This window comes from Leiobunum rupestre, chromosome 1 (assembly GCF_980474605.1).
Source record: "Leiobunum rupestre chromosome 1, qqLeiRupe1.1.hap1, whole genome shotgun sequence".
In the NCBI taxonomy this organism is placed as follows: Eukaryota; Metazoa; Arthropoda; class Arachnida; order Opiliones; family Sclerosomatidae; genus Leiobunum; species Leiobunum rupestre.
In genome coordinates, this window is record NC_143384.1 from 39,752,369 (window position 1) to 39,775,372 (window position 23,004).

At 36.0% G+C, this 23,004-nt stretch overlaps 1 long non-coding RNA gene and 3 other non-coding genes across 4 annotated transcripts; all 4 read left to right on the forward strand.

Annotated features, from left to right (window-relative positions):
- The first annotated feature begins 2,138 nt into the window (after positions 1–2,138).
- On the forward strand, positions 2,139–2,257 carry LOC149962877 (U5 spliceosomal RNA). The gene has a single exon (XR_016473345.1). It is a non-coding gene; the product is annotated as a U5 spliceosomal RNA (small nuclear RNA).
- Positions 2,258–2,630: 373 nt separating this feature from the next.
- LOC149962878 (U5 spliceosomal RNA) lies at positions 2,631–2,745 on the forward strand. The gene has a single exon (XR_016473582.1). It is a non-coding gene; the product is annotated as a U5 spliceosomal RNA (small nuclear RNA).
- A 379-nt stretch (positions 2,746–3,124) lies between these two features.
- On the forward strand, positions 3,125–3,243 carry LOC149962879 (U5 spliceosomal RNA). Its single transcript, XR_016472986.1, has one exon. It is a non-coding gene; the product is annotated as a U5 spliceosomal RNA (small nuclear RNA).
- A 10,822-nt stretch (positions 3,244–14,065) lies between these two features.
- LOC149962880 (uncharacterized) lies at positions 14,066–20,211 on the forward strand. The gene is made up of 3 exons (XR_016480167.1): positions 14,066–14,208; positions 16,508–16,668; positions 20,074–20,211. It is a non-coding gene; the product is annotated as an uncharacterized LOC149962880 (long non-coding RNA).
- Positions 20,212–23,004: the final 2,793 nt, after the last annotated feature.

Genomic DNA, 23,004 nt, shown 5'->3' on the forward strand with positions numbered 1-23,004 from the left:
CTTTTTGCACGTCTCCCGAAACGGTGACACACGTGCTCTTCGATTGCACCCACGTTCACCCCATTTGGCAACATCTCCGACGTTTTTTCAATCTGCGTTTCCTCTCGGCCAAAGCAGCGGTCTATCAAGAAATCATCCCAGTTCCAGCCCATTTGCGCTACGCCTTCCGTATCATAGCAGCGGAGCTCCGTTTTCAAGCGTGGGATTCGAGGAACGCAAAAGTCTACTCGCAAAAGGATGTGCCCGTAGTTCTTATGTTGGCAAAAGCTCGTTCGAGGATTCTCCTGAGGGCAAGATCTGACCACCAGCAATTAGATCGTCCTGACTTCTTTGATAAGTGGTGCCACGGCGAATTCCCCATTGTTCAGGTTTTAAATGAAGAGTTGCATCTCGCTTTTTAAATATTACGCTATTTTGAGTACGTTTATAAGAAATTTTCAAATTTTAAATAAGTTCCGAGTCATTTTAAAATCATGCTCTTGTCATTTGTAAATATTTTTTGATTTAATATTTTAAATGTTTTTTGTTGTATTCCTTTTGAAAATTTGAGAAGGCTTTGTACAATTAATTAATTATTTATTTTTAATTGTACTAATTTAACAAACAATAAAAGCCTTTTACTAAAGATTACCGTGGGGAGGAGCAATATCATGAGCCTTAAGGCTATTTTTGAAAACTCTACCTTGTGGTAGAGTTCGCTATGAATCGAAAGATAAACACCTTCCTTCTTAAAACATTTAATTTTTCGACGTATAAATTTTACGAATTCTATAAAGGTGCCATGTACGTCTGGGTCTTATTCAAAGAGAAGCAAGATTTTCAAACAATGATGAACGATTAAATGATACTTTTGGTCATGGTCATCGGTATAGCGAAGGAAATTGCAGACTATTCCTTTAACTACTAAATTTGAAGTAAATAAATAAATTTCTTTTGTAACACCTTCTTACACGAATAGTAATTTGTGCGTTTCTCAAGATAAAGTAATGTTATTAAAATCTTCACTTTGTTTCTTTCAATTCGTATAAGAGAAATATAGTGTATCAGGGTTTTATATGTTTATTATTTAATTTATAGTAGCCACGAAAAGTTACGCCCAGGCTTCTCCTCAATCGCTTTAATCTTTCGCCTTGTGAAGCCTGGAAATTGTTGGCTTATGTCTAAACCATGTACGAGAGTTAAACTATAGAATACTCTTTATTATTAATAATATATATATATTTACCAAATATTACAAGGCATGGCAAACAACTAAACTTTCTCTAGAAGAGAGAATATACAAAATGTGACTGGTTAGGTCGGAGTCCGTAACCAAGAGATAATCCATTGTCCCGACGTCCCTTATATAGCGGGCCCCTCGGATGACGCTACCGGTCTCCAACCTAATTGGCTGGAGAAGTAAGCCCGCCAAGAAATCTTGCGGACTCACTGTGGTGCAATAGTAAGCGTCACCGGTAACTTTACCCCGCTCTTAACCCTTCGGGTCAGAGGTCGCCACTTTCGGAGAATTCCGAAGGTGGACGGCGCGAGCGAGGATGAGTCATCCCTACCTTCCCGAGCAGCGTTGGCCCAAAACAACGAGATAACTCTCTGAAGTAAAGGGAAAGACTGTTAGGGACAAAGCCTACATTTGCGGATGCAAATGCGGGCTTTACAGCCTTTTACTAAAGATTACCGTGGGGAGGTGCAATATCATGAGCCTTAAGGCTATTTATGAAAACTCTACCTTGTGGTAGAGTTCGCTATGAATCGAAAGTTAAACACCTATCTTCTTAAAACATTAAATGTTTCGACGTATAAATTTTACGAATTCCTATAAAGGTGCCATGTACGTCTGGGTCTTATTCAAAGAGAAGCAAGATTTTTCAAACAATGATGAACGATTAAATGATACTTTTGGTCATGGTCATCGGTATAGCGAAGGAAATTGCAGACTATTCCTTTAACTACTAAATTTGAAGTTAATAAATAAATTTCTTTTGTAACACCTTCTTACAAGAATAGTTATTTGTGCGTTTCTCAAGATAAAGTAATGTTATTAAAATCTTCACTTTGTTCCTTTCAATTCATATAAGAGAAATATAGTGTATCAGGGTTTTATATGTTTATTATTTAATTTATAGTAGCCACGAAAAGTTACGCTCTGGCTTCTCCTCAATCGCTTTATTCTTTCGCCTTTTACTAAAGATTACCGTGGGGAGGAGCAATATCATGAGCCTTAAGGCTATTTTTGAAAACTCTACCTTGTGGTAGAGTTCGCTATGAATCGAAAGTTAAACACCTATCTTCTTAAAACATTAAATGTTTCGACGTATAAATTTTACGAATTCTATAAAGGTGCCATGTACGTCGGGGTCATATTCAAAGAGAAGCAAAATTTTTCAAACAATAATGAACGATTAAAAGATACTTTTTGTCATGGTCATAGGTATAGCGAAGGAATTTGCGGACAATTCCTTAAAAAACTAAATTTCTTTTGTAACACCTTCTTACAAGAATAGTAATTTGTTCGTTTCTCAAGATAAAGTAATGTTATTAAAATCTTCACTTTGTTCCTTTCTATTCGTATAAGAGAAATATAGTGTATCAGGGTTTTATATGTTTATTATTTAATTTATAGGAGCCACGAAAAGTGGTTCTCCTCAATCGCTTTAATCTTTCGCCTTTTACTAAAGATTACCGTGGGGAGGGGCAATATCATGAGCCTTAAGGCTATTTTTGAAAACTCTACCTTGTGGTAGAGTTCGCTATGAATCGAAAGTTAAACACCTTCCTTCTTTAAACATTAAATGTTTCGACGTATGAATTTTACGAATTCCTATAAAGGTGCCATGTACGTCGGGGTCTTATTCAAAGAGAAGCAAAATTTTTCAAACAATGATGAACGATTCAATGATTATTTTTGTCATGGTCATCGGTATAGCGAAGGAATTTGCAGACAATTCCTTTTAAAACTAAATTTCTATTGTAACACCTTCTTACAAGAATAGTAATTTGTTCGTTTCTCAAGATAAAGTAATGTTTTCAAAATCTTCACTTTGTTCATTTCAATTCGTATAAGAGAAATATAGTGTATCAGGGTTTTATATGTTTATTATTTAATTTATAGTAGCCACGAAAAGTTACGCTCTGGCTTCTCCTCAATCGCTTTAATCTTTCGCCTTTTACTAAAGATTACCGTGGGGAGGAGCAATATCATGAGCCTTAAGGCTATTTTTGAAAACTCTACCTTGTGGTAGAGTTCGCTATGAATCGAAAGTTAAACACCTTCCTTCTTAAAACATTAAATGTTTCGACGTATAAATTTTACGAATTCTATAAAGGTGCCATGTACGTCTGGGTCTTATTCAAAGAGAAGCAAGATTTTTCAAACAATGATGAACGATTAAAGATACTTTTTGTCATGGTCATCGGTATAGCGAAGGAATTTGCGGACAATTCCTTTAAAAACTAAATTTCTTTTGTAACACCTTCTTACAAGAATAGTAATTTGTGCGTTTCTCAAGATAAAGTAATGTTATTAAAATCTTCACTTTGTTCCTTTCAATTCGTATAAGAGAAATATAGTGTATCAGGGTTTTATATGTTTATTATTTAATTTATAGTAGCCACGAAAATTTACGCTCTGGCTTCTCCTCAATCGCTTTAATCTTTCGCCTTTTACTAAATTTTTTACTGGTAGTTTTTTATTTTTAACGTAGTCCGGTTTGTTTACGTGGTCATGGCGCCTTCGGGCCGTCTTAAGCGCCCTCTGTCGCTGAACATTGATATCGGAGGAGATAATCTGAAGTTTCTGGATGTCGCAAGGGCTTTTTTCGACCAATTTGGACCTGCGTCAATCAGGTGTTGTCAGCCGAAATATAGAGGCGTGTTCCACGTAACCTGCTCATCGAAAGAAGAATATGAAAAAATTTTTAGTTCCGGTTCCATCACGATCGGACAAGGTTCCTTCCAAGTCTCCCCAGTTGATTCAGATGAGATGGTGATCACCGTTATCGGTGCCCCTTATGAACTTGACCAAGCCGTTGTCAGCGGAGGACTGCGACCTTATGGCGATGTCCTCTCGTGGAACTACGAAGTGGACAAGGACTTCCCTCAACTCACGAATGGAAATAGAATTGTTAAAATGAAGATGAGAGCGCCTGTCCCGAACGTCATACTTGCCGGGAGTTTTAGGGTAAATATTCAATACCGAGGTGTCAAGCGCCAGTGTTACAAATGCGGAGATGGTGATCATCTTGCTCGAGCGTGTACCACGGAAGACCGTCATTGGGTCCAGAAAGCGGCCGAAGTGGCTTTGAAAGCTTACGAGAATTCCCAGATTTCGAAATCAACCGCTGATGGCACTCCAGTAGAGGAATCTCCCGATGTGGCAACGTTGGGAGAGGAGAACCACGATACGCAAGACCAACAAAACCACGATCTTCAGCCACAGCGTAAAAAGATGCTTCCTCAAACAGAATCTGCCGTCTCTTCGGAAGAAGTGCCCAGTGAAATTGTACCACAAAAAGAAGGTGCTTACTGTACAAGTAATGATCAGTCACCAGAAGTTAAAGATAATAGTTCGCCAATTGTCTCTCAGTCCACCCCGACGTCCCAATCATTTCCAAGTCTCAACGTAACCCCACCACCCCTGACTCCCATTCATTGGGCAGATAAGCAAGTTTCACCAGTTCATACATTTAGCGACACCGTTAAAAATCCTACAGTTCCCAATCCTCCAGAAAAGAAAGTTCCCATCACGGCGGTTTCGGTGTGGAAAGCCCAACAAAGAAAAAACAGTTCTACAATCACGCCAACCTTTGCTCCAGGGAGAGTCAGGACAGCGCCAAAGCGTCCTAGTACTTCCTCGTCAGGGGGAAATCCTCGAAAAAAGTAATCCTCATTTCTTGAAGTCCTGATGTGCCAATAGTATTGTTTTTAAGTTTACTTGGATGGTCTGGGTGTGTGAAATTTTATTGATTTTTAACGATATCAGTGTATAAGTATTATTTTTTACGATTTGGATTATGTTTTTATATTTCTTCTTTATTTTTAATGTAACTAGCTTAAATATTATAAAAAAAAAACGTAAAATTTAATGAAAATATAATGTAAAGAATTTGAATAGGCTTTTTTTACAATCAAAATTTCTTTTGTATTGTAAAATAATTTAATAATAAACAATAAAAGCCTTTTACTAAAGATTACCGTGGGGAGGAGCAATATCATGAGCCTAAAGGCTATTTTTGAAAACTCTACCTTGTGGTAGAGTTCGCTATGAATCGAAAGTTAAACACCTTCCTTCTTAAAACATTAAATGTTTCGACGTATAAATTTTACGAATTCTATAAAGGTGCCATGTACGTCGGGGTCTTATTCAAAGAGAAGCAAGATTTTTCAAACAATGATGAACGATTAAATGATACTTTTGGTCATGGTCATCGGTATAGCGAAGGAAATTGCAGACTATTCCTTTAACTACTAAATTTGAAGTTAATAAATAAATTTCTTTTGTAACACCTTCTTACAAGAATAGTTATTTGTGCGTTGCTCAAGATAAAGTAATGTTATTAAAATCTTCACTTTGTTTCTTTCAATTCGTATAAGAGAAATATAGTGTATCAGTGTTTTATATGTTTATTATTTAATTTATAGTAGCCACGAAAAGTTACGCCCAGGCTTCTCCACAATCGCTTTAATCTTTCGCCTTTTACTATAAAGGTGCCATGTACGTCGGGGTCTTATTCAAAGAGAAGCAAAATTTTTCAAACAATGATGAACGATTAAATGATAATTTGTGTCATGGTCATCGGTATAGCGAAGGAAATTGCAGACTTTTCCTTAAACCACTAAATTTGGAGTAAAAAACTAAATTTCTTTTGTTACACCTTCTTACAAGAATAGTAATTTGTGCGTTTCGCATGATAAAGTCATGTTTTTAAAATCTTCACTATGTTCCTTTCAATTCATATAAAAGAAATAAAGTGTATCATGGTTTGATATGATAATTATTTAATTTATAGTAGTGACGAAAAGTTATGCTCTGGCTTCTCCTCAATCGCTTTAATCTTTCACCTTTCACCTTTTATTAAAATAGTGAGTTTGTTTTTTAATAGTTTTTAATTGCTTTTCGCGCAGTCGGTTGTTTTTGAATCATGGCGCCGTCCTCGGGGCGGTTGAAACGTCCGCTCTCTTTGAAACTAGACGTAGGAGGAGATAATCTGAAGTACCTTGATGTTGCCAAAGCCTTCTTCAACGAGTTTGGTCCGGCTTCAGTCATTTGTTGTCAGGCCAAGGGTCGAGGAGTGTTCCATGTCACTTGCTCGTCAAAGTAAGAATATGATAATATCTTCGGTTCCGGTGCCATAAAGATTGGTCATGGTTCGTTCCAAGTATCTCCCGTTGACTCCGATGAGCTGATGATCACTGTCGTTGGCACCCCTTAGGAATTGGATCCTGCTGTCATCAGTGGTGGATTACGACCATATGGCGATGTCCTGTCCTGGGAGTATGAAGCAATAGAGCAGACGATTATTTTGGTGGTTCCTCTAATTTTACCAATTGGCTTGGGTGTACACTTGCACCGTCACTACGCTTCACGGCAACTAATAGATCTCTTATCAAATCTTGGCTCGTGCTCTTCTTACAAGGAAGTTCTGAGATTTGAAAGGGCGGTAGTGCGACATCGTGACACTATAGCTTTTGACACTGAAGGCTACATTCAGTTCGTCTTTGAAAATGCAGATTTCAACATTCGCACTATTGACGGAGAAGGCACCTTTCACAGTATGGGTGGAGTTAAATGCGTGACTTCTTCTAGAGCAGTTAAAGTTAAAATCGTGGTTCCAAGAGTTTTAACCTCAACTGTGGAACAAATGATGAACGAGGCGGAAAAGATAACGCCCCGTCCCTACAAACACCCTAATGTGTCCGGTCTCAAAAACATTGTTGCAAGATCTCAATTTGGCCAAGGAGAGCCCACTGCAAGGGTGGTTACCTCAAAAAACCTGATAGATTTGGTATAGGCTGTCGGTTCTACGGATACCGGTAAAAATAATCCCGGTTGGAATGGGTTTATACAAAAAGCGTTTTCAACGTCAACGAGCTGTTACGAAACCACATAGGTCATTGCCGTTCCATTTATAACCATTGACCCAAGTAACCTGACAACGATCAACACTGCTTTGACGTTTGCAGCTAATGAAGCTCTGCGTAATAAACAAACACATTGTATCGTTACTTTCGAACAACCGTTGTACATTAAAGCAGTAAAAATGGTTTTGTCCAATGGTAAAGACAATATTATCTATAAATACATTCCTCGATTAGGAGGGCTTCATTTGCTCATGTCATTCATGGGAGCTGTAGGAAGTACAATGGCGGGAAGTGGTCTCCTGGAATTGTGGGGCGTTATTTACGCCAAGTGCTCAGCAGAGCAAATGCTAACGGGTCACGCTTATGCACGCGCCGTTCGAGCACATTCTTTAACGCAACTACTTTATGCTTATTGAGCACCTTGAAAATAGCGAAGGTGATCTTGAGAAAATACAAGAACTGCACATAAATCTTCTGGATAACAAAGAATCAGTGACACCGCCAAACTTTGGCTACAATATCATGACCAAGTTTCACTAATGCGAATGTTTATACGAGCCGAACGAACTGGTTATTGGGAACTTCATTTGCATACTATACGCCAAATGTTACCTTTCTTCCATGCAGCAGCCCATTTACCGTACGCAAAAGCCGCAAGAATTTACCTGCAGCAAATGGAAAATATTGAAAATTTGCTTCCAGAATCGACATTTGAAAATGTAGTAAAAGAGGGTTTTTTCACAATTCTTCGATCTGATTGAATTTGGGAAGGCATCTGGACTGACATGACCATAGAGCAGGTCCTTATGCGCGCTATTAAGGCCTTTGGTGGTCTAACTGACGGCAGAGGGCTAACAGAGAATGTCTTAGCAAAATGGATACACGCCATGCGAGGTTGCGTGCAAATTAGCGACGTCATTGAGCGGTTAAGTGGGGGTTCTTGTGGTACGTCCGAACAACATGTGGAACTTCGTGATAGTCGTCAATCTCGAGATAAAGTGGACACAAATAAACTCGGGTCTTGGCTCAGGGACCGAAATCCCTTCAAAAGGCAATCTAGTCATCTCGTTTCCTTATCCAGTGGAATGGTATAGCCGATGAATCAGTAAACTCTCATCAAGAGAAGCTCGTCGGAATGAATTCAATGACCGCGATGGTCGGTAGTAACTTTGCAGATATTAAACTGAAGCGCAAGAACAAAGTTAAAACTTTGGCCTCAATGGTAAATGGAAGTAAAAATCCAAGATGAAATTATAGACGTAAATTCTCAACAGCTTTTCAACAGAATTACGTGCGTGATGGAGTCTAGCGAGAATCTACTAGATTTCATGTCTTACGAGCTCGCTCCACGCTCACCGTCGCTATTCGATGATATATCCACGAGAAAAGGGAATAAAGCGTCACTTGCGAAAGTGCTAATAGACATAGCTACTAAAAACGCCGATGTAACTAACCCGGATACCTGCTACGTTATCAATGGTGGACAAAACCAGCTACCTAAGCGGAAGTAATCGATTTATACGAATCCTACGTGATGTCTCACTATGGTTCGCGAGTAATTGTAGGTTTTGATAATACCCTTAACTCTACAAAAGTAACGGAACAAAACCGGTGAAGTTCTAAAAACCTTTCGGCAAACTTAGAAGTTAAAGAAAACATGTTTGTGTCAACTACAAAGGCCAATTGAGTAATACCCTCAACAAAAGCCAATTTATAAACCTCTGACGCGATAAACCAGCAAAATCTGGAATTACCAGCTATAAGCAGAAGCGGACGCTGATAGATTTATCGTCACAACTGCAATTACGGCAGCGAAATCTAAAAATATAACAGTTGTAGCCGAAGATACCGACATTTTGGTACTTTTGGTGCACATATTCTGATATTTATTTTATGAAGCCAGGAGCGAAAAACACTCAAAGTACTCTTATTAGTATCAAATTCCTCAGAAAAGAAATGGCAGAAGTAGCTGAGCATATTTTATTTATAAACGCTATTACCGGTTGTGATCACAGCGCTAAAAATTCTCCAATCCAGCACAGATTTAAGAGCTTTAGTGTCCAAATTTAATGAACCCAATGCGTCCCACGATGACATAGCTGCAATCGGTGAAACTTTTCTACACACTTAAAACTTACTGATGAAAAAACAGCAAATACGGTTTATAATTTACAGCAAGGTGCAGTTGAAGTGGGTTAATAGCAGTTTGTCGTTAAATTTACAGCTCTCTGCTGTATTTTGAAGAAAACAGTAGCGACTGTAAAAATTCATATTCGTACGGTTTTTAAAATGACCGTTATATTAAAATTAACAATATGAAACCGTGGTTGACGTTTTACTTCAAAAATGCGTAAAATCTACCACCCATTGCTGTTTTTTCTGTTATAAACGGCAAGCGCTAGTATATAAAACCACTAATTATTATTTAGTTGTCAAAACATTTTTTTAAATCGCACAAGTTTCATTTTAGTTTTAAATATAATAGGCCTAATATCCGATAAAAATATTTTATATACCCTTTTGTATAAGTAGCATCCCACGTAAAATTACAAACCTTGTTCATCGTGTGCTTAATAATTTGAAACCAAGTTAATAGTTTACTTTCCTTTGGTTTTCCCTACAACTTGAAACTATAAAGGCTCGAGTTAAACGTGATCAACTGCAGTTGTAGACATTTTTAATAATTTCGATTAAATTATTCTATTGGATTATGAAAATATTTTGTCAAAGTTTTTGTTATAATAATTTTAATAATTGATAAGAAATTTTATATATTTCTATCATGAATTGATTAATAAAATATTTGAAATTTTCAATTAAACCAACGTAATAATGGTTTGATCCGTAAAATTGTTGATGAAATTTCAAGGTTGTGAATGGGTTCTGTACTAAATACGTTTGATAACTAAAACTATGGCAAACACTGGAATTTTACAAACATTGGATTTTACTGTAAAAACTGCATGCATTTACCGTATTAAATACGTCTGGAATGAAGGTTAAATAAACAGCAATACTCTGTTAATATAATTTTATCTTGCTGTGTTTTTAAACAGCAGAGTGTCCAGTAAATTTAACAGTAAGCATGACAATAAAAAACAGTCAGAGTTGGTTGTGAAATTAACAGCATTCTGCTGGCATCTATGCTGACCGCAGCTTACTGTAAAATTTACAATAATATTTTTTATGTGTGTAGTCATTAGTACACACAGAGAAAACATGCTGTTAAAAAAACCGTAACATACTGGCAGCAGCAGACGCCAGTACGATACTGTTGAAAAAACAGTAATAGCGCGCTGTTAATTGCACAAGAGTACTGCCGTTTGTTTTTACAGTTTAGCCACTGTTTTAACTACTACTTCTTACAGCTTTTTCGGCTGTTCATTAACCAATTATTACTTTTTTCTGACTACTATTTTCCCCACTATTAATTACTGTATTTCGGACTACTCCTTCTTGCCTTTCCGACTACTCTTTATTGTTTTGCCAACTATTAAGTATTATTTTCCCCACTATCAATTACTGTATTTCCGACTGCTCCTTACTGCCTTTCCGACTACTCTTTACTGTTTTGCCAACTATTAAGTACTATTTTCCCCACTATTAATTACTGCCTTTCCGACTACTCGTTACTGTTTTCCCCACTATTAATTACTGTATTTCCGACTGCTCTTTACTGTATTTCCGACTACTCTTTACTGCCTTTCCAACTATTCTTTACTGTTTTGCCGACTACTCTTTACTGCCTTTCCAACTATTCTTTACTGTTTTGCCAACTATTAAATACTGTATTTCCGACTACTCTTTACTGTATTTCCGACTACTCCTTACTGAATGCGACCAGAAATACAGTGGCCCCCATATGTATCCGCCACTGAAAGAAAATACCTTTGAAAGAATTCCACTTCCGGTTCCACGAGTCCGGTATGCACCGAATGGACCAAAATAAAAAGCAGGTTCACTCGGTTCGGTACGCGGAAAAAAAATGGTGTCGTGCAGTTCACATTATCAAATTGGTAATTAAGACTTCAACTATTTCGTTTTTATTTATTTCTGGACAAGCCATTGTACCTAAACCCGCATATTTAGTAAAATCCGAGTTACGATGCATAATGGCTAAATCATTATAATACAAAAGTTCATCTATTTCTGAGAATAAAACAGCAAACAAACGCTTGCCTTTCATTGTTACGGCTGCCATTTTAATCGTAACCGTAAAATTAGAAGTCGTTCAATGAATAAAAATGACGGTGTACACGGATCCGGTACGTTCCCAGTTCGGTTTCCTAACGATGCGAGCGGTACGGAGCGGTTTCTCGCTGAACGCAGCCGTTACAACGCTACAGACTACCATTAACCGACATCGTTTAGTGTCATACTTATGTTTCGTTTTTGTTATGTATGACGAAACTTAAACCATTTTAGAAAGAAAGAAACAACCAAAGGTCAGAAAATTAACAAATAACGACCAAAGATTAAAAAAGACCTTGTAAAATTTCGTTTTTAATTTAGGGGGGGTTTTGATAAAAATACTGTTACAGTATTTTCAGTTTTAAAAAAAAAACAAACAAATTAAACGTGTACTTGGGTGTACCTTGTTAACATCTTCATGAAAAACTTGGGCCTAGACTTAAATCAATCTTTTAACTGATTTAAGTCCAGGCCAAATACATTTACAATTACCAAAAGTAAATATGGGGAGAAAGTCTATCAATGCCTTCAGATTTTACCTTCCACCATGCTTGACACCCTTTTTGAAGAGCTAGTGATCACGTGATATTTCTAACCAATAAGGATAGCACATTACGCGCGAAGTAGTGCATTTGTGGTATTCCGGTCCGCGCTGAAGATGAAAATTTTGAATTTTATTCCCTGGCAACCATGTCACCGCCTCGCGATTTCAAATAGTCTCTCTGTCAAATGCTGACCATTATTTCCTTCGATAACGGTTGATTTTAATTAATAATTACCATATCAATTGTAAAATAAACAAAAAAGCTCGTAGTTATAGCTATTATTTCAGTTAAACTTGCAAATTGTTAGGCCTTAACATCGTAGATTTAACAATTAGTCCCGATCTCTGCTCTTAGATGGCGTAACGCTCTCCACGATTTAAGCGAGTGTTATTCTAGTTACGGTTTATTTCTTTTCAAAAGTCATGTTATTATTTTTAAAATGTCGCATTTTAGTTTCTATGATATATTTACTTTATTTAGGAACTAAATTAACCAAATTATCGAAAGCAAAAGTTTAATATTCACGTATTTTATAGATAACTATTTTTCATCGTGGCGGAGTACAACCGATACCTTTGTGTCCCTGTAAAGAGGCGAGGGGGAAGTCATTTCCGAAGCCCAAAAATTTTACCCCTCAAATAAGACGTCGTGCGGTTGGACCCAAGTGCCAGACTTTCTCCCCCTATTAATTTTTGCATATACATTTATCTGAGACATTAAAATACAAAGTATCTAATTTAAAATTTCGGGCCTCTTACTCTTAGGTAGATTTGGAACAAGGGTGTAACTTGGATTTCATTTCAGGGGGGGGGGGGGGTGTTTGATAGAGAAACCTCCACCCAGTCGGTCATTAACATTTCGTGGGTGTGGTGTTTGAATCCCCAAACCCCGGAAGCAACTTTTTTGGGGGGTACAAACAAGCTAACCCGTTTTACTTGGCTACTGGGGGAGGGGGACAAAGAGAGTAAAACTTTATCATTTAAAGTTTTCTTCAAGCATTTTCGCACAAGAAAATTATTTCTGGAAAACGTTAAAATTTTAATTTAAAACCTTGCCTTATTACAAATACCCTAAAAATTTTGAAAACTCCAACTTGTAGTTTGTCATAGAAATGGTCAGTCAGAACAAATCGGGACAACCTGTACATTAACGAATTGATATTAGCCACTATTTTGACGGCGGGCTCTATTCTGTTCTTATAACCCATATCCCGAAATACACATCATCGAGTACTTGAAAAACGATTCGCCAACGTCTTTTCTAAAATCGAGTTATTTAGGAAAACGTCCAGAAAAAATTACTGTGAAGTGACGACATTTTCTTAAAATAAAGGGCCCATTATACAGCAACAACTTTGTTCATTTATAAAGACAAATTAAGTCTTTTCTATCCCATTGATAGTCTTTGGTTACATACCCCTTTAAAACAGAGCTACCGTTCTCTTTTTAAGCTTGAAATTAATATTAAAAAATATTTGGGTAAAATCAGGGGTGTTCAAATGGTTGAACTCGACCTTCAAAATACTGATCTCTACCTTCAAAATCTTTATCTAGGAAATATATTTTATTCAAAATAACCACGATATTTAGGGCCATCTTAACCTTGAGAAAGATGACCTCAACGTCCAAAATTTTGATTTTTACAATTGGAAACTTATTTATATGTTTATTGACGTTTTTACGCAATATTAGTGGCTGGTAACGGTGATTTCAGTCACAAAATATATTTCGGAGCAAGAAATCCATCAGGGAAAGCTAAGGTCGAATCTGCAGTCGCAGTTCTTCCAATTTTAAGACATGTATTCACAAAATATTTACTATGTGTCCCTCAAAGATTGGTTCATCTGTAGGAGAACTTAATTAACTCTTTCACAACTGAGATAGTGTCATCTGTGGTGACAATTAACGTACTCCAATAAGACTATAAAAACCATTTATGGGTGTATATATTTTCTAACTAGAATTTATATATAAAATAAAATTTGTTGAAGAATTTGGAAGAATCGACAAAAAGTCAAGTTCAAGGGCATCCAAGAATTCTGAAACGCGCGTCATCGTGACGCTCGTTTCTTTCTCAGAAACACCTGGACACCAAAGTTCCACATTTATCATTAATTTTATAACATGCCAAACAAACCCTTTGTATACAAACGCCATTAATTTACGTTTAAATTCCTTGCCAAAACCCAATGTGACAACGAAAACTTATCCCTTAGACTCGATGAAATTCGACTTAAAATTTATGAGTATTTGTTCAGAGAGTCATGGATATGGTATTAAAACCCCATGAATGTCCGACCAAACCAGACATTTGCAATCTGACTTTGCAAGAATACTGACAACTATGAACACTCTCTCTGCGTTAACCATTTTGGTGTTCTTGGTTTTGTTCTGTGGTAAGTTTATGTTAATAATATCTTCGTTCTTTACTCAGTGGTATTCGTAGCAAATATTTTTCCCATCCAATGGTAGAAATTCGTAGACAATGATTATCATTATCAGTGGTAAGAATTTGCAGAAAAAAATATTATATTCAATGGTCAGATCTCGGAGAAAATATCTATCATATTCAATGGTAACTATTCGTATAAAATATTTATCATATTCAATGGTAACTATTCGTATAAAATATTTATCATATTCAATGGTAACTATTCGTATAAAATATTTATCATATTAAGTGGTAAATATTCGTAGAAAATATTTATCATATTAAGTGGTAAATATTCGTAGAAAATATTTATCATATTAAGTGGTAAATATTCGTAGAAAATATTTATCATATTAAGTGGTAAATATTCGTAGAAAATATTTATCATATTAAGTGGTAAATATTCGTAGAAAATATTTATCATATTAAGTGGCAAATATTCGTAGAAAATATTTATCATATTAAGTGGTAAATATTCGTAGAAAATATTTATCATATTAAGTGGTAAATATTCGTAGAAAATATTTATCATATTAAGTGGTAAATATTCGTAGAAAATATTTATCATATTAAGTGGTAAATATTCGTAGAAAATATTTATCATATTCAGTGGTAAATATTCTTAGAAAACATTTATAATAATAATAATAATAACAATGTTCAGTGGTAAATATTTATAATAATAATAATAGTAATAATGTTCAGTGGTAAATATTCGTAGAAAATATTTCTCATATTCAGTGGTAAATATTTCTAATATTCAGTGGTAAATATTTATAATACTCAGTGGTAAATATTTCTAATACTCAGTGGTAAATACTTCTAATTTAAAGTGGTAAATATTTATAATATTCAGTGGTAAATATTTATAATATTCAGTGGAAAATATTTATAATATTCAGTGGTAAATATTTATAATATTCAGTGGAAAATATTTATAATATTCAGTGGAAAATATTCGTAGAACATATTTATCATATTAAGTGGTAAGTATTCGTAGAAAGTGTTTATCATATCCAGTGTTAAATATAAGTAGAAAATTTTACTCATTGCCAGTGGTATTTGTTCAGTGGTAAAAGTGTTTAAGCAATCTAAGTACGTATACAAATCCCATGTCAGAAATATAAAGATAGTCCAAATCAACGTACTGTTGTATTTAATAGTCAATGGTAAGTGTAAATAGACGATCCTCAATACATATTCTGTAAACAAATTGTTCACTATTAAACATGTTAAAAATAGAATTGTGGTGATTAAATTTAATTGAAGTTTTGATATATGGGATATATATTTTTGGATATTTATGAAACTTTCTAATAAGTGTATAACATGTATTTTGTTAGTTACTGTATCGTTCTTAAGTTTCCTATGGGATGACAGTTATATTGTATTATTTACCTTCGAAAAAAATAAGAAATTATTTTTTGGTTTTAAGCCCAATAGTGCGCCTCCAAACGATTAGGCTGAAGTGGGGTAAGTGTGATTTTGGGGTAAGTGTGACCTTGGCTCAAAATCACCCCTAGATGTCATAATTTTTTTTAAATAAGAGTTTTTATTTTGAACTTACGTCTTTCTACAAGCAACATTTGTTGTGAAGAAAAATTTTTTGCTACTTGTTTAGAATTGATAAAAAAAAGCACATTTCGAGGTCGGTTTTCAAACTTGGTCACACTTGCCATAACAGCTCTCTCATAGCCAATGCATTAAACTACGGAGCCCGAGCCCCACTTGGCCCCAGTCATTGAGGAAAAGTGACCCAAAAGCCCCCTAAACCTTTTAGCTTTCTATTTTTTTTCTAATTGAACAATTATGTTTTTTAATTTATAATTGTAGGCTACTTGCGCGGTAGAAGTTTCTTACCGACATGTATTTTAACTTTCTACTTTAAGTCTACTTAAAGATATAAAATAGTAAAATTCAACTTATCAAACTATTTGTCACACTTACCCCACTTCACCCTATGTTTGTATTTACTAATAATAAATAATTTTTGTTAGGTTTTTTAATTGTTGAGTCCGATCTTGTCTACTACGCGAGTAAATACGCGCTAGGTCCCGGGTACAATTAAAGTGCCGCTATAGTCCGATGTTTCAATTCGTCAGACTTAAGTTAACAACAGCTACCACAATAAAGCTACCATAGGTTACAAAATACAAGAGATTTTTACAATCTTAAATGTACGTTCCTGATATACAGTAGAATTCGGTCATTTGTGTCAAGATTTAATAGTAAGTTTAGTATATTTATTTTTTCTATATTTACAGATGGAGGACACGGAGGTCATGGATATCATGGCGATCATAAAGGTCATGGAGGTCATGAAGGCCATGGAGGTCACGATAAAGATTGTAAAACCACAGCCCAGCCAAAGTCGGACTCAGTTACGCACCAAAGTCATCATGACCATTTAATCGATTATTTCAAAGTGGGATACTTTTTCAATTACTTGACTTTACTATTTACGCGTTCTTCTTTGAGGGATATAACTCTAGCTAGGTGGGGTGGCGGAGTGGTTAGCGCTTTCGTCTCGCAGCAAGAGGAGCCGGGTTCGATGGCACTGGGTGAAAACTCGGAACTACTCCTTCCGCGTTGAGTTGCAAGTTGTCTCCCCACTGGTTAAAGGGGTTTTCCCCCGATTTCTTCGGTTTCCCCTTCCCATAACAACTTGTAGAGGTTAACGATAATAGCTAGTGCAGGGAGCTGTTGGCTCGCGTGGAATGAGGGGCTTGCCACCACCCTCCTACGCGTTGTAACCCGGACACCTGTTTAAAAGCATTATAAGTCGCTAGATGACTTGGGCCTAAGGCGGTGCCTTGGGTATTAGCCTAGTTGATTATTATTAAATGTCAAACTTTCGTTATTACCCACTCATGGCGCTACAGTCTAGAAATTATTCCCATGAAACATGTACCCTTGCCGATGGGTCGGGAATTTTTCAAAATCCTCTACAATCGTAAGAACAATGATTTTTAAAATATCCCAATAACTTCAAAAATCAAGAAATTAGCGTGAAAGTCATCCTTAAAATATCCAAATAATTTCATAAATCAAGAAATCAGGGCGAAAGCTATGCTTAAAATCTCACTAATAAAACCCAGAAATAAGCGCGAAAATCATTCTTAAAATTGATCTCCAAATTAATAATAAAACCCAGAAATCAACGTGTAAATAATCCTTAAAATATCCAAATCACTTCATAAATCAAGAAATCAGGCCGAAAGCTATGCTTAAAATCTCCAAATCACTAATAAAACCCAGAAATAAACGCGAAAATCATACGTCTTATAGTGATTTACTTAAACCATTTCATAGAGCGAATATGGCTTTCATACATGTAAAAATCCCTACGCGGTGGAATTTCAACATTTGACATTGTTCTACCGTGACGCTGTGTATGTTTCCGCGATTTGGCGAGAGACTAGCCCATTATATACTGACTAGGGCCTCCAAAATCACATGTTCCATTTTGATTGTCTAGCTGGGTCCTTACCTCATAAGAGATTTTATATATTTTTGGTAACGAGTATACAATAATACTCAGCTAAGCTAATACCCAAGACACTATGGGGAGTAACCGAGGTGTTTATTGCGATTTTTGTTCAAAGTCGGGCGTAATGTAATTTCCCAAAAGGAGACGTTGCACTAACCAATTTTAGTAACATTTTCCAAGAATTACCACTATTACCAAAATAAGATTATTTCCTTAGTTTACCGAAAAATGTTCTAATTTACCCAAATTTGATGAAATTTACCTGAATGTGGTCCAAATTACCCATTTCTTGATTTTCAAAAAAATTAATATTTGAAATTTTTTATAAATGCTACTTACTCCCTGTGAAACCGATAAAATCGCATGCTTTTTTTTCTCTCTCTACGCACCTCTCTCTTACCAAAGCAGCTGGCATCATGCATTGCGAGACGCGTTAAGTTTCTCTTTTCCGCCACCGGGTGGATTTAGCGCTGTACTTTCGACAGTTGTTAGCTTGAACCAACACTGCCTTTCGATTCAAACTTAGGGTTGATAGGCTTATGGTTAAATACATTTTGATCAAATGGACCCTCTGTCGATCGTTTGCAATTCAATCAAAAGAACCCAAATTAGTGTAGGAAGCCATCCTCCTACGCATTCTAGACCCGCCACTGCCATGGTACCTAATTGGCTTTACTAGTTGATTTACGAGGGGAGTACCCGAAGTGTTTATTGCCAATTTTGTTCAAAGTCAGACGTAATGTAGACCTTTATGAGATATGAAATTTCCCAAAAGGAGACGTTGCACTACCAAATTGATTTGCCATGGCTACCGAAAATGTTTTTGACCACTTGAAACAAAAAAATTTCCATTTAAAAAAGCATGCGATTTTATCGGTTTCACAGGGAGTAAGTAGCATTTTTAAAAAATTTCAAATATTAATTTTTTTGAAAATCAAGAAATGGGTAATTTGGACCACATTCAGGTAAATTTCATCAAATTTGGGTAAATTAGAACATTTTTCGGTAAAATAAGGAAATAATCTTAATTTTGGTAATAGTGGTAATTCTTGGAAAATGTTACTAAAATTGGTTAGTGCAACGTCTCCTTTTGGGAAATTACATTACGCCCGACTTTGAACAAAAATGGCAATAAACACGTCGGTTACTCCCCATGGTGTCTTGGGTATTAGCTTAGCTGAGTATTATTGTATACACGTTACCAAAAGTATATAAAATCTCTTATGCGGGAAGGAGCCAGCTAGACAATGAAAATGGAACATGTGATTTTGGAGGCCCTAGTCAGTATATAATGGGCTAGTCTCTCGCCAAATCGCGGAAACATACACTGCGTCACGGTAGAACAATGTCAAATGTTGAAATTCCACCGCGTAGGGATTTTTACATGTATGAAAGCCATATTCGCTCTATGAAATGGTTTAAGTAAATCACTATAAGACGTATGATTTTCGCGTTTATTTCTGGGTTTTATTAGTGATTTGGAGATTTTAAGCATAGCTTTCGGCCTGATTTCTTGATTTATGAAGTGATTTGGATATTTTAAGGATTATTTACACGTTGATTTCTGGGTTTTATTATTAATTTGGAGATCAATTTTAAGAATGATTTTCGCGCTTATTTCTGGGTTTTATTAGTGAGATTTTAAGCATAGCTTTCGCCCTGATTTCTTGATTTATGAAGTTATTTGGATATTTTAAGCATGACTTTCACGCTAATTTCTTGATTTTTGAAGTGTTTGGGATAAAACCTTGTCTAGGTTAACGTTAATAGTTAGTGTAGGGAGCTGTTGGCTCGATCTCGTGGCATGCAGGGCTTGCCACCACCCTCCTACGCATTGTAACCCGGCCACCTGAATTAAGGGCTTCAAAAGTCGCATGATGACTTAGGCCTAAGGTGGTGCCTTGGGTATTAGCCTAGCTGATTATTATTATATTATTATTATTTTAAAAATCATTGTTCTTACGATTGTAGAGGATTTTGAAAAATTCCCGACCCATTGGCAAGGGTACATGTTTCATGGGAATAATTTCTAGACTGTAGCGCCATGAATGGGTAATAACGAAAGTTTGACATTTAATAATAATCAGCTAGGCTAATACCCAAGGCACCGCCTTAGGCCCAAGTCATCTAGCGACTTATATCAAATGATTGAAACATCAATCCTTTGATATTTGATGAAATGTGTTTAATCACTACACTTACTATTACCATTAACCCCAGCTAGATTTTATTCCAAAATTTTTAACCAGGATTAATTTGATATAGAAAATAAGTTTTGTTTTACCTTGTATTACATTTTTCCTATATCTCTTTAATTTCTGTATAATTTAACAATTTCAGAACCTTCATCATTAAAACCAAGTCCAGCGAATTCAAATAACACAAGGGAACATGGTCAAGGCTAATTTGATGTGGAACTTAATTATTGTTACTTTGATTTATTATTTTAAAAGGAAAAATTAAAATTATTAAATGGTAGATTGCTTTCTCAATGCCAACCTATTATGAATCGAAAAACATGGAAAACGGGAACTCAGACATAGCAGGGTTAAAAAAATTTAGTTTTTAGCTCAGAATATTTCATTTCACCACAAAAGAATTCTACTTCAAAAAACCCTCCAAAATTAGAGGTCAAAGATGAATTTATCAAAAAGATACATGGCAAATTGATTCCTTCCACGTAGAACTATTTGAAACATCAATAGCTGAATATTAATATTGACCGATTTTAAAATGATGTTTTTTGGGCGAGGCACTACCTCTACATTATGAAATGGTGAGGTATTTTCACGCGCAAAATTAATTTTGAGATCGACCGATATTTGTTTGGCTGGATTTTGATTGGACAAATACCAAAGGTTTTAAATATTTGGAGGAAAATTAACAATTTGCAAATTAAATATTGATTCCATGATTAGCCTTATATCGTTCGCAAAATCTAATTTCGCGCAATTTCCGACACGTTTTTCGAATACAAAAATAAAACATAACCTCTAGAAGAAAACCCATAAAAAGCAATGTATGTTTAAAAAATTATTTTTTTCGATTTCCGGAAATCTTTTCACATTTAATTTTTCCGGTAAAGCCATTTTCCGTGTTTTCTCAATGTAAGCGGATTTTTATAACATTCTTAAAGGGCAACTACACTTAGTTGGGGAAAATGACTAGGGAGCATGCCCCTCCCCCCAACGGGTTCATTGAGGCATTTACTTAAAAATCCTTCATATAGAATGTTAGAAAAAAGTTAGAACTCGAGAATTAAACCTTTATATTTATGTTCACTGACATATGCGATAGACAAACGACGCAATGAAAATAATCACAATTAGTCAATTAATGACAATTATTTTAAATTACGAATAACCTTCGCACGCTATAACTTACATGTACTACACTACAAAACCAAACACTACCCAAACACTTCGAGATCCAAAAAGTCTACTTCAATAAAATCACATAATTATCTGTAAATTCCCTAATGAAAGCTAAGAGCAACAAACACAGCACCCCACACAAGGAGAACGCAACCCGTCAAAAGTCGTGCATTTTCTTGTGTAAAGTTTTGATTGGTTAGACGCTTTAGCGCCTGCTGCGGTCGGAAGGGTAAAATTCGGAAATTGTCTCCCCCCCCCCCCGCCCGTAAAACGTTCAGCGTAAAGGTTCGTCCCATCAAATTTGTACACAACGCTACGTTAGCGTGTTTAAAGGCTAGCTGCATTCTCGTTGTGTTTGTTGCTCTTGGATGAAAGTCATAGCATTCAAACATCGAGATAGTTTGGAGACTTTAACGCTTGGTAAAAGCCGCAGCTTCCTGTTTAATTTTTCTTCGAGAAACGCTAGAATAACTCGACGTTTCAAAGTCCAAGCTCCGTTTTCATTCAACTACTACACGAAAATTTGGAGAACTTCCAAAAAAAGTTATATCATTCTCGAATTAGTCGGACGTGGACGTTCAATAGAGTTTCTATTAAGGTTTGTTGTCGTGAAAAATTTAGAGACGACTGTTCCCTAATTAAACGGAATATTGATTTGTAAATAGATGAAATATCAGCGTATTGAACATCGAACACCTTAGTCAGCGCCCGCAAATTTAACATCAGTGCAAATGTGGAAATACATTTATCGAATTTAGAAATATGAAATGTTGGTTGTGTTATTTGAGTCTCTCTTTTTTCGGTCATTTAACGATTTCGTCAACAATATTCACTTTAGCCGGAGAGTACAGCGACTCTCGGAACGATTGGCAGCAAGCACTGCACGTGTCCGCGGCTGTCTTGACGTTCCTGTACATCTTCAGCATGTGTTGTTTCTGTTGCTACGCGCAGTGTGTCGAGATGAAAAAAGTGATTTCCAAATGTCAAATTGTCATTTCGTTGCCGTTACCGACGGCCGCTTTCGTGTTGTCGCTTTGCGGTCTCGTCGCCTGCTATTACGACCAGGGAGCCATGCCACATCGAAGCCAATTGCTGTGGACTTACGTCGTCAATGTCCTACTCATGCAGCCCACTTTGTGCATGGCCTGGGGAAGGTTGTGCGAAAGCCTCGGCGATCTAGAGTGGAATCCATAAAAACTAATTACATAAGGGATCGGTCATTCGAAAAACTTCAGTAAAATTACCAATAAATTAAAAGAGTTGTGTGATGTTTTTGGTAAATTACGAATTTTTTTCAACAAAATTGAAAAAATGTGGATGAAAACAATTAGATGGTAATGATAATGAAACCAGATTTCGGTAAAAATCTTCAAATCATAAATCTGAAAAATATCATAGTCATTTATTACTTTCCAAAATAAGCTGTACCATAATCCTACTTTCTGTAAATTATATTATTAGTTTGAAATTGACGTCAAAGAATATGTTGGTGTGCTTTTTCGGATGGGTTACCCGAACTTGAACTCCAATAATAAAATTATAATTACTCGTCAATTATCAAGTAGCCAAAAATTTGCTTATTCGAGAAATCGACTACTGGATTAAACTATCAGCTAAGCTCGACTAGTTTTTACCTCTCCGAGGGACAAAACCACCGTGTGACGGTGAGCGTTAACGGCTTATTTTGCGGTTGGGTTTGGTTTGGATGGTTTTTTTCGTTAACGCGCACCGTCACCACAGTTTTAACTCTGTTTGATAAGATATTGCGTTATTGTAATGATTATGTGTAGGGTGTGAATGTTGGGTTTGTGTTATGACGGTTGAGGGTGTTGAGTTTGTTGTGTTTGTGTTATGTGGGTGTTGAGTCTGTGTTTGTTGAGTCTGTTGTGTTTGTGCT